At 36.5% G+C, this 12,886-nt stretch overlaps 1 protein-coding gene across 1 annotated transcript in view; it reads left to right on the plus strand.

Moving 5' to 3' along the window:
• CADM2 (cell adhesion molecule 2) overlaps positions 1-12,886 on the plus strand; it is a gene marked incomplete at both ends in the record, with an annotated part of 565,681 nt that overhangs the window by 379,266 nt on the left and 173,529 nt on the right. The window lies entirely within an intron of this gene.

A 12,886-nucleotide genomic window follows, 5' to 3' on the forward strand; every position in this document is an offset into this window, starting at 1 on the left:
AAGAAACAATTTACATAACTAAGTTTTTCAAGGTAGAAAAACTTTTTGTGCTTTTTGTGTAGTTTCTCTTTTCATTCAAAAAGTCTGTCATTGGAAATCCCTTTGTTTCATTGCTTAATTTCCTTCAGAAGTAGCTGTTTTCATTTGTCTTGGGGAGCAGTATTTATTTTGTTTATTCATCATGGATTTCTAGAAATGTAAAGTGTAAAGCTAATGCTTTCCAAATAGAAGCTCAAAAATGAAGGGAGAATATCAATCCCTGCATTAATATCCATTTGCATTTTAGAAATTTAAAAGTGTGTAACACTAATGAGCTGATAATTCATTGTTGTTTTCAGGTAATGTTATGTACAGAAATGAATAGAATGAATAGAATAGAATAGAAATGAGTGGTTGGGCTTCTCTTACAGAATTCAATTTTTGTAATGATTGTTGTAATGGACTACCCATCCCACTCTCACAATAAATATTCCCCAGAAGGCAGACTAGTAAAAATGCTTTTCCACAGCAGACATAGTAAAATTCCTCTGATCTTTGGCTTTTCCACTCTTCAAGAGCCCAGGAGGAAAAGTGGGCCTTGGAGCTCTTTTGAGATAAGTTTCTGAGGTTTGGGACACCAGCAGTGATCAAGGTCCAGTATTTCTCCCTAACATCTGATCTAAACCTACTCTCTTTAATTTGAAGCCATTCCCTCTTATCCTGTCTCTACATGCTCTTGTAAATAAATAGTCTTCCTTTATTCACCTGCCATCTTGATCTGATCTAAATATATTCCAAAATATGTCCATTCATTTGTGTAGGTTAGTTACAACTATTTTAATAACTTTACGTTTTAAACAATAAATTCTACTTTCTTTAGTGCTTCTGTGAAGAGCAAAGTGTTATTTCCTGTCACAAGTACTCTAAAGAAGATGTCATATCAGTGATTATGGCTGTAAAGCTGTCAGTTTTACCTGGAAAATGTTCACATGTTTCCCAAAAGATGTGAGGTTGGTTGAGTTCTTGAAGTATGGTATTCAAGCCATTTGGCTGATTCTAAAATACAGGTTAACATGAACAGCTATGGAGGTATTCTTGATCATCAAGACCAATCTCTATAGGTATCACATATTTCCTCCTCTGTTTTCATTCTTCTGAAAAGCTGAGGATTTGTTGGTTTTTGTTTGGTGTTGGTTGGTTTGATTGGTTTGTCTTCCTTCTCAGCTGGTAATTTCATTAGGGAAACTCTGAACCTTTCCCTTATAATGACTCTTCTGTTTTCCAGAAGCAGCATATTCACATAACTTTTTCTTTTGTCAAGATTATCTTTAATTATAAGCATCTTCTCACATGTAATTTTTTATCGCTGTGAATAATACACAGCTATAATTTTTTATCCCAGTCGTCAGTTTTGTAGACAGATATTTTTCAGTCTCTTCTATTTCCAGGATGATATTTTTTCAGTGTGTCATGGTATGAATTGGCTGCTGTTGACTTAAGTGAGCAAAAAAGTCTCCAGTGTTTTACCTGGGATTCACTGCATCTTTTCTATCTAGCCTTCCTATATCTACCAGAAATGCTTCAACTGTCTTATAAAGGCTTCCCTTGAAGCTGCTCCATATTGGTCATTCATACTCATCCAGTGATAAATTAGAAAATGTGTCTTCTTCCTGCTCGGTTGTTCTCAGCTAATGAGATTCTAGGGTATTGCTGAAGTTTCAATTTTTAATCCCCGAGTGCAAGGGGATTTTTTCTCATTTCTATTACTGCAGTCCTAAAGGTTGTCCAGCACTTTCTGTGAGATGTATCAGCCCTCTTCTGTATGAATGATACTTTTAGATTTCACCTCTTCCTGGTCATATGCACAGAACAAATTCACTTATCCTTCCCAGTCTACACAAGGTGACTTGGTGGTAGATTTTTTAGCTGGGGTTTTTTGGTCAAGACATGGATATTTAGCAAGTGTAATGCTGCTTGGTGGTGGTAAAAAGGCAAGTAGTGAGATACAAAACAAAGAAAATAAAAAACCCTCTAATCTCACATAAATTATACCTATACTACATAGATAATAACTTCCTGATACATGGTTGTTGTTTGTTTTTTTTTTTCTTACCATAATTTTCTGCTTGTCATTTTTTCATTACCTTTCTTGTTGTCATTACTTCATCAGTATCCTAAGTACACAGAATAATTGTGCACTATGCCAGCAGAATTGTATTTGAACTAGCTATGTATCTTTTAAAGACTTTATGGGGCATTTCCTGTTTTTTGCACCATTTTGTGTTAAATTCCTGAAGTATCTTGTGTCTATCTTCCAGAGCATTCCAATCTGCTACAGATGTTGTAGATCCTATTCCATGGTTCCTGTTTGCTTGTTGGTCACACTCTCTAGGTTATCAGTACCTCATTGATGGACTTCAAAATTATTATATATTTTTCTTTCCTTTTTTTTTTTCTTTCCCCCTCTGAGGCACTCATGGCATTATTTGATATTATAAAAGCTTTCCCTTGAGAATGCTTGGTATTCAGGCATGCTCCTTGTTTTTGCAGTGATCCATGACAGCCAGGCAATTATTTTGGTTTTTTTTTTTTCCTTTTTGAATATGTGCAGCATCACTCAGTACCAGACTTGCTGCTCCTGTAGAGGCACAACTTGTTACCCTGTCAGCAGCTTGGGGAGCTCAACACCTGTTCCAGTGACCAGCAGAGATTAACATTTTCTATGTCAGGTCATTTACTTGGCTTGTCAGAGTGCAAGATTATGGCTGAAAGGGTATATTGACCTGAAAGCATAAGTTTATGAATTTATGGAACAAAGTTGCAAAAGTATGAGGCATAATATAGTTTTGAGTTGCGGTATAAATGTCACAGAGTCTATCTTGCCTCCCTCATTGGCAATAAAGGAATCTGTTATTATCATGACATAGTGTTTCTTCTGATTGGACTGACTTTAAGATGCTTTCTCTATGCTTGGGGCAGACAAGAGGTCTTTTAATGTCTTAGAATTACACTGGTTAGATGTTTCTTTTCTAATATCTCAAGTTACTTTCTAGGAAAGCATTTTCTGTATCTTCCTGGTTTTTTTCATGAGACAGGGTTGTCCAAACCCTTTCCCTGGATTCTGGTCAAAGCCTGTTATAGAAAAGAAAGCAAAATAAGAATTTGATGTACTTGAGGCCAGTGCGAAGGGTGATGGCAGGAAGGAACTCCTGAAAGGAGGAAGATGGCACTGAATTAAGTGGGAAAGGATTTTTATTTAAATGCTTGCAGAAATATTACATATCAATTAAACTAAACCATATTTCTACTGCCCAGCTTGCATAGTGATTTGAATTTCAGGGTTTTTTTCTGGTAAACCATCCCATAGTCTCCAACTGCCAAGGTTTTTTTGTGCATTTTATTTTTTTTTCCATTTTCAGTGTTCTGTCACTTGTGTCATTCAATTATTAAGGCCTTGTGGCTAAAGAGGTCTCTGTAATGGGACTTCCTGGGTTGTTCATGGCAAATTATTTTACAAACACGTTGTTTCCTTGTTTCTCTCTGTTTTGTTTCCTTGAGTGTGTGATGTGATCTTCTTTTAGACATAATTTGTGTGTCCTGGGGAAGCATAATAGAAAACTACAAATCACCAGTCAGTCTGAAATATTTTTCAGCCAGGCTTAAGATGTGTGTGGGACAAGTGGGGATTCTTAAAGGAGGAACTGCTGTGCTGGAGGAGAGATCTGGGCTGGTGACAGGAGGATGCCAAGACAAGGCTTCTCGACTTGTGCCTTGTGATGGAAATTAGCCATTTAGACTTAAAACCTGTTGAGCTTTGTGTTTCAGCCATTGCTGTTCCCTTATCTACGATATGGCAGTGATTAGGCTGTTAAACGCATTACAGTGTGAAGTCAGATTGTAGCCTGAAAGTTCACTAAAATAGTTTTGCTTTTTTTTTCTAAATCAGTGTGGAACTAAGCAGAATTTTTTTGGATCTTGAACTCTGTGAGCCTCCCAAATGCACAGATGCTGCCTTAGATACCTTTAGATTCACTCTTGAACAGGAGAGACTGGCAGCTGAGACATACTTAGGCAGCCCAGGAAGCCTAGAAGATTGATATGAAACAGAAGCTGAAGAGAAGCAGAACCTCCAACTTATTTTATTTTCCATTGATTTAAATTTTCTATCAAAAAGTAATGATCACAGTGTTTTCTAGTGGGGATTGACATCTATTTTTCTAAGACTAAAGGGCAAAAATGACATTTGGATTCCAGAAGAAATGTCATTTAGCTGTGTCAAAGAAAGTATCTGGGACTCTAATGACCTACTTTCCTGTTAAGTCTCAAGGCCATTGCTGAAGTTAGGAGCATAGGGAAAATACATTTCATCTTCAAAGACTTCAAGATGAGGTTTATAACTTTCTTAAAGAGAAAAAAAATGAATCCTCTCTCCTGAATTGAGACAGATAAAGTTTCAGCCCAAGATGGATATTTGTCCCTGAAGATTTGAAAATTTCAACCATCCTGCTTTAAATGAGAAGTTTAAAAAAATGCATTTTTTTAACCAGTGTATTCACTTTGAAAAGAAGGGGAAAATTATATACTTTTACTTCTCTATAGGTCTAAATAAATAGAAAAGGCTTTGGATAACACAAATAGCACAAGGACTGAAAAATACTCTCATATATCCATGAGTCCTAAGGGTAGTGACAGATGAAGTGGCTAAGTCATTATATTTAGAAGTTGTGGTGAAGTTCCCACTGGCTGCTAAAAAAGGAAATATAACCCTCATTTTTAGAAAAAAAGAAAAGATCTATGAGGCTTTAATCTGAAGGAGTGTAGTTTTAGATTGGATGTTAGGAGGAAATTCTTTACTGTCAAGGAGAAGCTGAGCATGTTCCATTCCTGGAAGTGTTCAAGCCCAGGCTGGATGGGGCTTTGAGCAACCTGGTCGGATGGAAGGTGCCCTGCCTGTGGCAGGGTTGTTGGAACCAGATGATCCTTAAGGTTCCTTCCAACTCAAAACATTCTGTGGTGTGATTCTATGATATTTGAGTTGGAATCAGAACCACTTTTGAGTATTTGGGGGAAAATTATACTTCGTATTTTCCTGACTTGTCATATTAAGGCAGGTTGAGTATCAAGTGTGTTTCACCATATTTTTAGCTGAATCTGATGACTTCCCTACAGACTTTGTGTCTTAGGAAACAATAAAGTGCTCACAACCACGAGTCCACATATGTATCAGGTAACCAAGCAGGCTCACAATGAGTCTGCATGTTTCAGATTGGGGGGGTTTCAGATTGGTTTCCCATCTTCTGGAATGAGCCAGATGACAGACTGCTGTGTCCCAATGTGCTTCCATTTAGATGGGAAAACCTGCACTTGGTTTTGATTGATCCTGCTAAAAATCCCTGCTCTCACTCCAGTTTGTGGAGTTCAGTGAGGCAACCAGATAGAGATGCTAACTTAGGTGTTGAATCAGAAATAGTACAGCTAGGGCATAGCTGTGTATCAAAGCAGTCCAGGCACATGGATAGAAGAGGAGCAGATGGCTTCTGGATCTCACTGCCTCAGAGCTGGGAAGAGCTGTTGCATTGTGCCACTTTGGGCCACATAGATATTCCCCACACTTCACTACTATTTCAGATTCTTTGCAGCCTTTACTATAAATGAACCTGTTCTGAAGCCATCCTTATTTTGAAAGAAGCAAAAGGGTGTTTTTTTGAAAATTACCTGTCCATGATAGAGGAAATATCAAATTGACATACCATGATGGATCTTGAATTCTCAAATGCCTTTTTTTGTTCATGAAATTCAGTGCATCACTGCAATCAGTGCTTCAAAGCTTTGTGTAGCTGCATCACTTGAGGAAGGGCTGTGTGGTAAGTGGGAGGTAGGTGAGAAGGAAAAAAATGGAAGGAGGTGGAGAAGACAATAATTTCATCTGACTTTTTCAGCATATTCTTTTTTGTGTTAGTGGCAATTACTCTTCACAAAATGTTGGATCTGAGTAAAAGAAAAAAGGAAAAAAGGTAATATTTTTGTCTCCCACTTATTCAATGGCTCTCAAGCCCTCCTGTACATGAACTCCAGCACCTTAGCACAGTTGTGTTGGAGCTTCCTGCATAATTCATCATAAAAGAACATGAGGCATTCAGCAGTCAGTGCTCATTCAGAGATGTTCTGCATTACTAGCAGCACTGGTAAATATGCCTGCTCCATACATAATTTATGGTTCTCAGCAGAGATAGTTTTATGCTTCATAATAGGCTAGCTTTGATCCCTTAAAATTTGTTTGTTCAAACTTAGGGGTTGGGTGCAAAAACAAAGACTTTAAAATCTCTTTCTTGCATTGCTTGTTTCAACAGTCGTCATTTCCCCATCCCGTTAACAAGGTTGAAATTGTTTCTGACCCACTTTTGGGGAAATGAGCCTACCTGTAATGGATTTTGTGTGTAAGACTTTTTATTAGCCAATTCCCTCCACACACAACTTGAAGTAGAATGAAAATTGGTTTAGAAACCTTAGTATAGTCTATTCTGTGCTTCTCCTTAAAGAATTTATTGTTATTTCTTGTGACCTGTAGGAGGAAAATGTATATAGACCTTGCGTTCTGTGAATCTCTTTTAATGCTGTGATACAGCTAGAAACTATATATAAATGTGTAAATGAATGTGCTAGAGCTCATTGAGACAATTCCCTTCTTCAAATTCAATAAGTTCTTAAGGTAAAGGAAAAAAAAAAAAAAGACAGAAAAACCCCAGTTCTAAATGTTTCCATTTCCAGCAATATTTCAAAACACAATAGCAACCAACTATGCTTTTCGAAATGAAAGTTCTCATTGGTCCTCTCTTCATTTTAAAGACTGTAAAGTTTGGGGATGTTTTTAAACTGAGTATCATTAGAATTGATGAATTTCTGTGACATGTATCCATTTGTCATTTAAGCGTTTTCTGATGGAGTTTGTTCTTTCATCTTTCTCCTGCTTGATGCAATTTTCCCTGTCCCTTTTGCTGTTCTGTTTGGTTGAGTTTTTTTTTCCCAGTGATTGCTATACTTTAACCTATTATCATTCTTTGTTTTTAAAAGCCTTGTTCCTACCCAAGCTATTTCAGCTATAAAATTTCAGAATTGCTAAGTGGTTTTTATTTCTTCAGCAAATAGTAAAACCTGCCCTTTGGAAATTTGTTCCCTTTTATACACGTCAAGTTAGGCATGTTAAAGACTGATTTAAAGTTGCTTGTCACTGTTCAGACTTCTTGTCATGTGCTTTTTTACCCCTCCAGTTTCTGATGTTTCAGTCCTTTGCAGGTAGTCTGCCCAAAGGAATGATTTAAATATTCTCTCTGTCTGCAGTTCAATTTTTTTTTTATTTTCTCCCCACTAGTCCAGTATTTTAACCCTTGCTGCATCAGATTCAAGTTGTGTAGTGACATCTTCAAGGCATAACAAAATTTAGTCCCTCTCTACTTGCTGCTGTTACAATTTAGTGTTTTAAATATTGGTGGATGGGGTTTTTTTGTGAGTTTTTTTGCTTGTTTGTTTGGGTTTGTTTTGTTTTTTTGGGTTTTTTTTAACATAATGTAGATTCTTGGCTATTTTTAATTATATTAAATGAAGCCTACATGTAATTCAAGATGGAAAATGGGGTAGAGCAAGATTTTTTACCATCCTTTTGACTTTCCTTCTGTAGTCATGAATCTGTGTGTCATCACAGAGCAAAAAATTTTTTTCTGACTTTTTAGGAATGTGTTTGCTTAGAAAATGGGCACAGCTTTTCTACCTCATCTTTAATAGCTCAGTGACACTAGGAAAGCTGCCTTCTACTTTTAACTTCCATTTGCTATTTTAATACTTTTGGCTGACTCATCTCTAAGTGTATAAGGAAGAACAAATGAAATTTACTTATTTGTCTAACTTTCATGTCTGGCACAGCTAGAAAAAGTTGCTTGTAGCAGTGAGGGGGAGTCAGCTTCTCATTGTATTATTGTGTTGGAACAGATGTTGTGAGATGTCATGATCTCTTTGATTAAATGGCTACAGTTTCTGTAATTGTGGAGCAAAAATTTGATTTAATCTCTCTCTTGCAATAATCCCTGTGTTTGCATTTATTCACGCAGAATGTGCTGCACGGGCTCCAAGGGCTTTCTGCAATCACTGGGTTTGCCATACATTTTGTTCCAGTCTGTTGCAACAGAGCTTCCCATGTCCAAACAAATGTGATATTGCTTTGGGGAGTGAGAGGGGTTGCTGGTTTTGTTGATTTTTTGTTTGTTTGTTTGTTTTTCTTTTCCTTCTTCCCCATGATGCTGGCCTTCTGTATATGAAGCCTGAAGCAAGGATATTTGTAACATCAGTAGTTAGAGCAGTCAAAAGCAAGTGAGTTTTCTGTATCATTTTACTAGTTCTCAAATACAGACTGGGATAGGACTTGTGGACTTTTCCTTGCCCTTGTGCCAGCATCTTAGTGCATTTGGTGTGGCTTTTGGAACAGAAGAATCAGATTGCAGCAGCATTATAACATAGTCATTTCTTTCACATTTTCATTTGTATCCAAAAAAGAAAGTTCTTATCTCTTGCTGCTGTGATAAATTTCATGTTGATTGGTGTTATATTTTTTTTTTCCTAATTAAAGCTCCATGTCTCAGAATTGCTGGATTTTATTTTATTTTTTTTCCCAAATGGCACTGCATAAAAAATTAGAAATATTTATGCAAATCAAAAATCATCATTTTAGTGGTTGGTTTTGCCACCTTATTTTCATCCTTTTTTGGAGCAGAATCATTTGCTTTAAAGATGTTTTTTTTTCTTTACAGTATTTTTGGATGTAGCTGTTCTACCTGTTTAAAAGTAAAGCAAGTAAAAAGAAAATACTCTTTATGGTCTAGTTCAGGTCTACAAGAACTGTATATAAATGGTTCTTACTGAAAACCTAAGAAGGGTCTAGTTTTTGGTTTTTTTTATTCCCCTCTTATCCAAACACAAAGCCATTAAAAGCTATTTTTATAGAGGGCATCTTCTAAGAACCTGTATATACTCCTGGAAAAGCAAGTTTTTATGCATGGGGAATGAGATGCTCTAGCTACAGTGAATTTTTTATTTTGAAATAATTTCCCAGAAGCAGTGGAAATAATGTTAGAGTCTTTTGGTGAAACAGACTCTGGAATGTTGGCTCCTTTGGAGATCATAACAGTTACCTTGTTTTGTTTCTTTTCCATGAAAATACAGAGCCAGAATTATGTTTAGCTGAAAACCAACCAATTATTCTTGGCCTTTTAAATATGTAAACTCCCTTTTTGAAATGTTACTGTGAGTTGTTTCTGCAAGTGAACTTAGTGCAGTATTTAACAGAACTCTGGCCATGTTTTCACTCATCTTTTGTAACCCTACTGCATTGTTATTCAGCCCCATGCATCTGTTTGCATATAAGTAGTTCCTGCACAGAAGAAATCCCAGATATGTGGTTCAGTAATGATTTTATTTCTTACAAGCTGATATCAGAGAAGTTCTTCCCAGTCCCCATGACCTGGGTTGCACTGATTCAGCTGTCTGCCATCCAGCCTGGGACAGCTGAAACCCAATCATTTCACAGATTCAGCTCAGGGTCTGGCCAGCCTGACAGCTGAAGTGGTACAGCAGCACACAGGGCAATGGAAGCAGCATTTGGCAAGGGAAATAAGCATCTGGAGGGAAGCAGCAGAGGTATTCTAGTCTCTGCTGCCAGTGACAGAGGAAGGTAGATTTACCAATCCAAATCTCTCACACAGGAGGAGCATGCTTGACAAAAGGTTTCAAGGCAATTGTTTTCCATGGCTGAAAGTATAAATTCTAAGTGGGAGGATGTCTAAATTAGACGTGATTTAATTACACATCAAATTAATTCAGAAGATCGACTTTCCTTTTTTACCCCTGAATTTTTTAAACGTGGATTATTTTACAGCAAGCAACACTTTCAACTTTTGACTGATATTAGCATTACTGTGCTGATAAATCCATGTTCATCATTCTAGGAGAGCTGAAGAATGGGAAGCCCAACAAATGCTGTAAGAAAGATTTATAAGTGCATGTAATAGCCTGTAATTCCATGGTGCTCAGGAGTACTTGCTCAGGCTTTTTATACAGTGCATGATAGTGAAAGATGTCTTCACTACTATCATTCTTTCTGTTCCTTTGATTCTCAGAGTCAAGCAGAAGGAGCAACATCTAAAAGTGAGTAAAACAGCACATGAAAGCTAGGCTTTTAGTAAGGGTTTGGAAAGAATTTGTTGGATTTTCTGTACCTTCTCAAAGTGGGGGATACATAATTATTGAAATTAAAGCAATATAATGATGTTGCAAAGGACAGTGATCTCTATTCCACAGCTGCCTGGCCCAAAGGAGAAATATGGAAGATACCCACTGGTGATAGAATTGACCTTACCTCAGTCATTTAGTTGATATGATTTTTTTTTTCTTGTGATTCTGTGAAAGAAACTCAGGAAGATCAGTTAAAGTGATGGTTACACTGTGAATTGGGGTATAGTGTGGAGATAGCTGTGCTTGCTCTAGGTCAGAAATGGAGAAACAGAAAATGAACCCTTGTAGGACTTGTCCCATGACCACTTTCCACTGCCTGCTTTGAAGAGAAAGCACTAAGCACTGCACTACAGTGCTGAAAAGAAAAAAAGAGTCCAAGTGTGACAGATGCCTCAAGCCTGAATATTGACTGAGAAGAGATTTGAATCCTGGGCAAAGTCACCCTTTCTGCTGTTTGCGTGCTCTGTGCTCAGAGGTGTAGAACTTTGTGCACTCTTTTTAAGCTGTATGGCTTCTTCACAGAAAGCCCCCACTACATCATCAGCTCCCCTTTCCAAATAAAACATTTTTCAAGTCTTTATAATCTTAGCTAACTACTCCACAAGAAAAGCAGTTACTCTGCAATGGCTGCAAAGGAGTCTGCGTCTACAAACATGTAGATGTGTGTGGGTATAAAATTTGCAGTAGCAGTGTTAATAAAGCACATTGTGTACTAAGCACTTGCTCATTTGCTTTGTCAGTGTTCATAAACAAGTGCGTGGTCTTGAGAATACAGAAATCTTGATACTCAAAACAAAGGCACTTGGTGAACAAGATCAGTTCTCTTGCCTTCCTCTCATATATGGTGTTTCAAGCAGGGATTCTGATAGCTCTGTGGAAGAATGCCAAGAATGAGATGCTTTGTGCAAACTGAAAGGAAAAAAATTAGTTGAATATAAGCGGGCAACAAGATGTAGAAATATGCATGTTGCATTTTCTTCTCTGTAGGCTTGAAAAATTAACAAAGACCAGCTAGGGAAAAATAGCAAAAAAGACTTATTTTACTCAAATATAGGACAGGCTGTGCTTGAAAGTTACTAAAATTATAATGCTCATTCTGAAGACCTAAACTCAAGAGCTGTTGTATGTTATATAGTTTCAAAACTTACCTTAAAATTCCTAAGTTCAGAAATTCCCATTTATCTTCTATTGCTCCACCTTGAAACACATTAATTCACTGTAATGCTCTTTCATTTCTTCACCTGAGAAATGCACTCTGCTGTCTGGAAAAAAGTCTTGTTATCTCAATCTGTTCAACAGATGTTAGTCATTGTGTCTCCTCCTCCCCTCTCCTGCCCTCCCCTGATATGCAAATATGGTCTTTGACATTTATATTTCCCTAATGGAGAAATATATTTCCCTGCTTAGGGTAGGAGTTGTAAGTGTTTAAAAAAAATTAAAATCTCTATATTAAAGCTAGTATATCAGTTTTGTAAATTTTATCATGCATCCTCCTCTGCCATGTAATTTTTGCTGTAAAATGCAGGAGGTGAGGTAATGTTAGTGTGATCAGGAACAGAATTTTTGTCAATCCTGCAAATTTTACCAGAGCGGATGTTTTATCAAGCATAAAGAGAGTCAAATGTTTTTGTTTTTCTTTTTTCTTTTTCTTTTCTAGAAGACAACATTATGTTAGGTACCAAATAACCTCTATAATAATACAGTAAATTATAAAATAAAAGGCTTCAACTAAAATATTCTTACAGCAAAGTAAGGAATCTAGTCAACCATTACTGACATCGATTGACCGACCTAGAAAATTACTTTAATGCACATATCAATTTACTTGCTGATTTCTTACATTTCAGTGGATTTAAAATATATATATATTACTTTGCAAAACTGTTATTGTTGAGAGCCCTCGTGGATCACGTATTATAAAATTCACTATTTTTTAAATATTAACTCAATTACAGAGTTATTGTAGCCTCTTAGGTTAACCTTTTAAAATTTTTTTTAAGTTGAACTTTTCTGTACAGATATGAGGGTATTTATATGGAGCTGATTAATTTGATTCTTTGCTTTTTGAATACAGTTAATTTAACTGTGATTCTCATTCTAGCTCTATGAGGGATTCTTTGTGCAAGAGGGCATACCTAAAAATGATTTTAGCAAAGACAAAAAAATTTCCTAAGAAAGATGCAGTTTTCTAATTGAAAGTAATTGATGAATAAAGTTATTTTGTCAGCCTGTTGGACAGAAATTAGGCTTTTTTGTTACAAAAAGACAAAGGCTTCAGCCCAGATGACACTGAAGCTAATGTTAATACTACTTGTGGAAATTCAAAAGTCACTTCTGAGTTCTTGGTTCTGGCACTGACTTCGCATAGGTGCCCCTATCATGTCCCTTTTTCTACTTTCTGAGGAGTCATAATTTAATTGTCTCATGAGAGAGGAATAATGAATGTCTATATCTAAAAATATTTTTCATAAATGCATAAAGTAAAGAAATTTGGAATTTTTTTTTGGCTTATCCCTATTGTTAAACTAAATTATTACCTTTAAGAGTAGTAAGGGCAAGAATTTCAAGCAAATATGATATTTGGGTTGAAGCTTTTTATTCATAGACAACTGGAAATGACAGATTTCAT

Source organism: Fringilla coelebs, assembly GCF_963513975.1.
Source record: "Fringilla coelebs genome assembly, chromosome: 2".
NCBI lineage: Eukaryota > Metazoa > Chordata > Aves > Passeriformes > Fringillidae > Fringilla > Fringilla coelebs.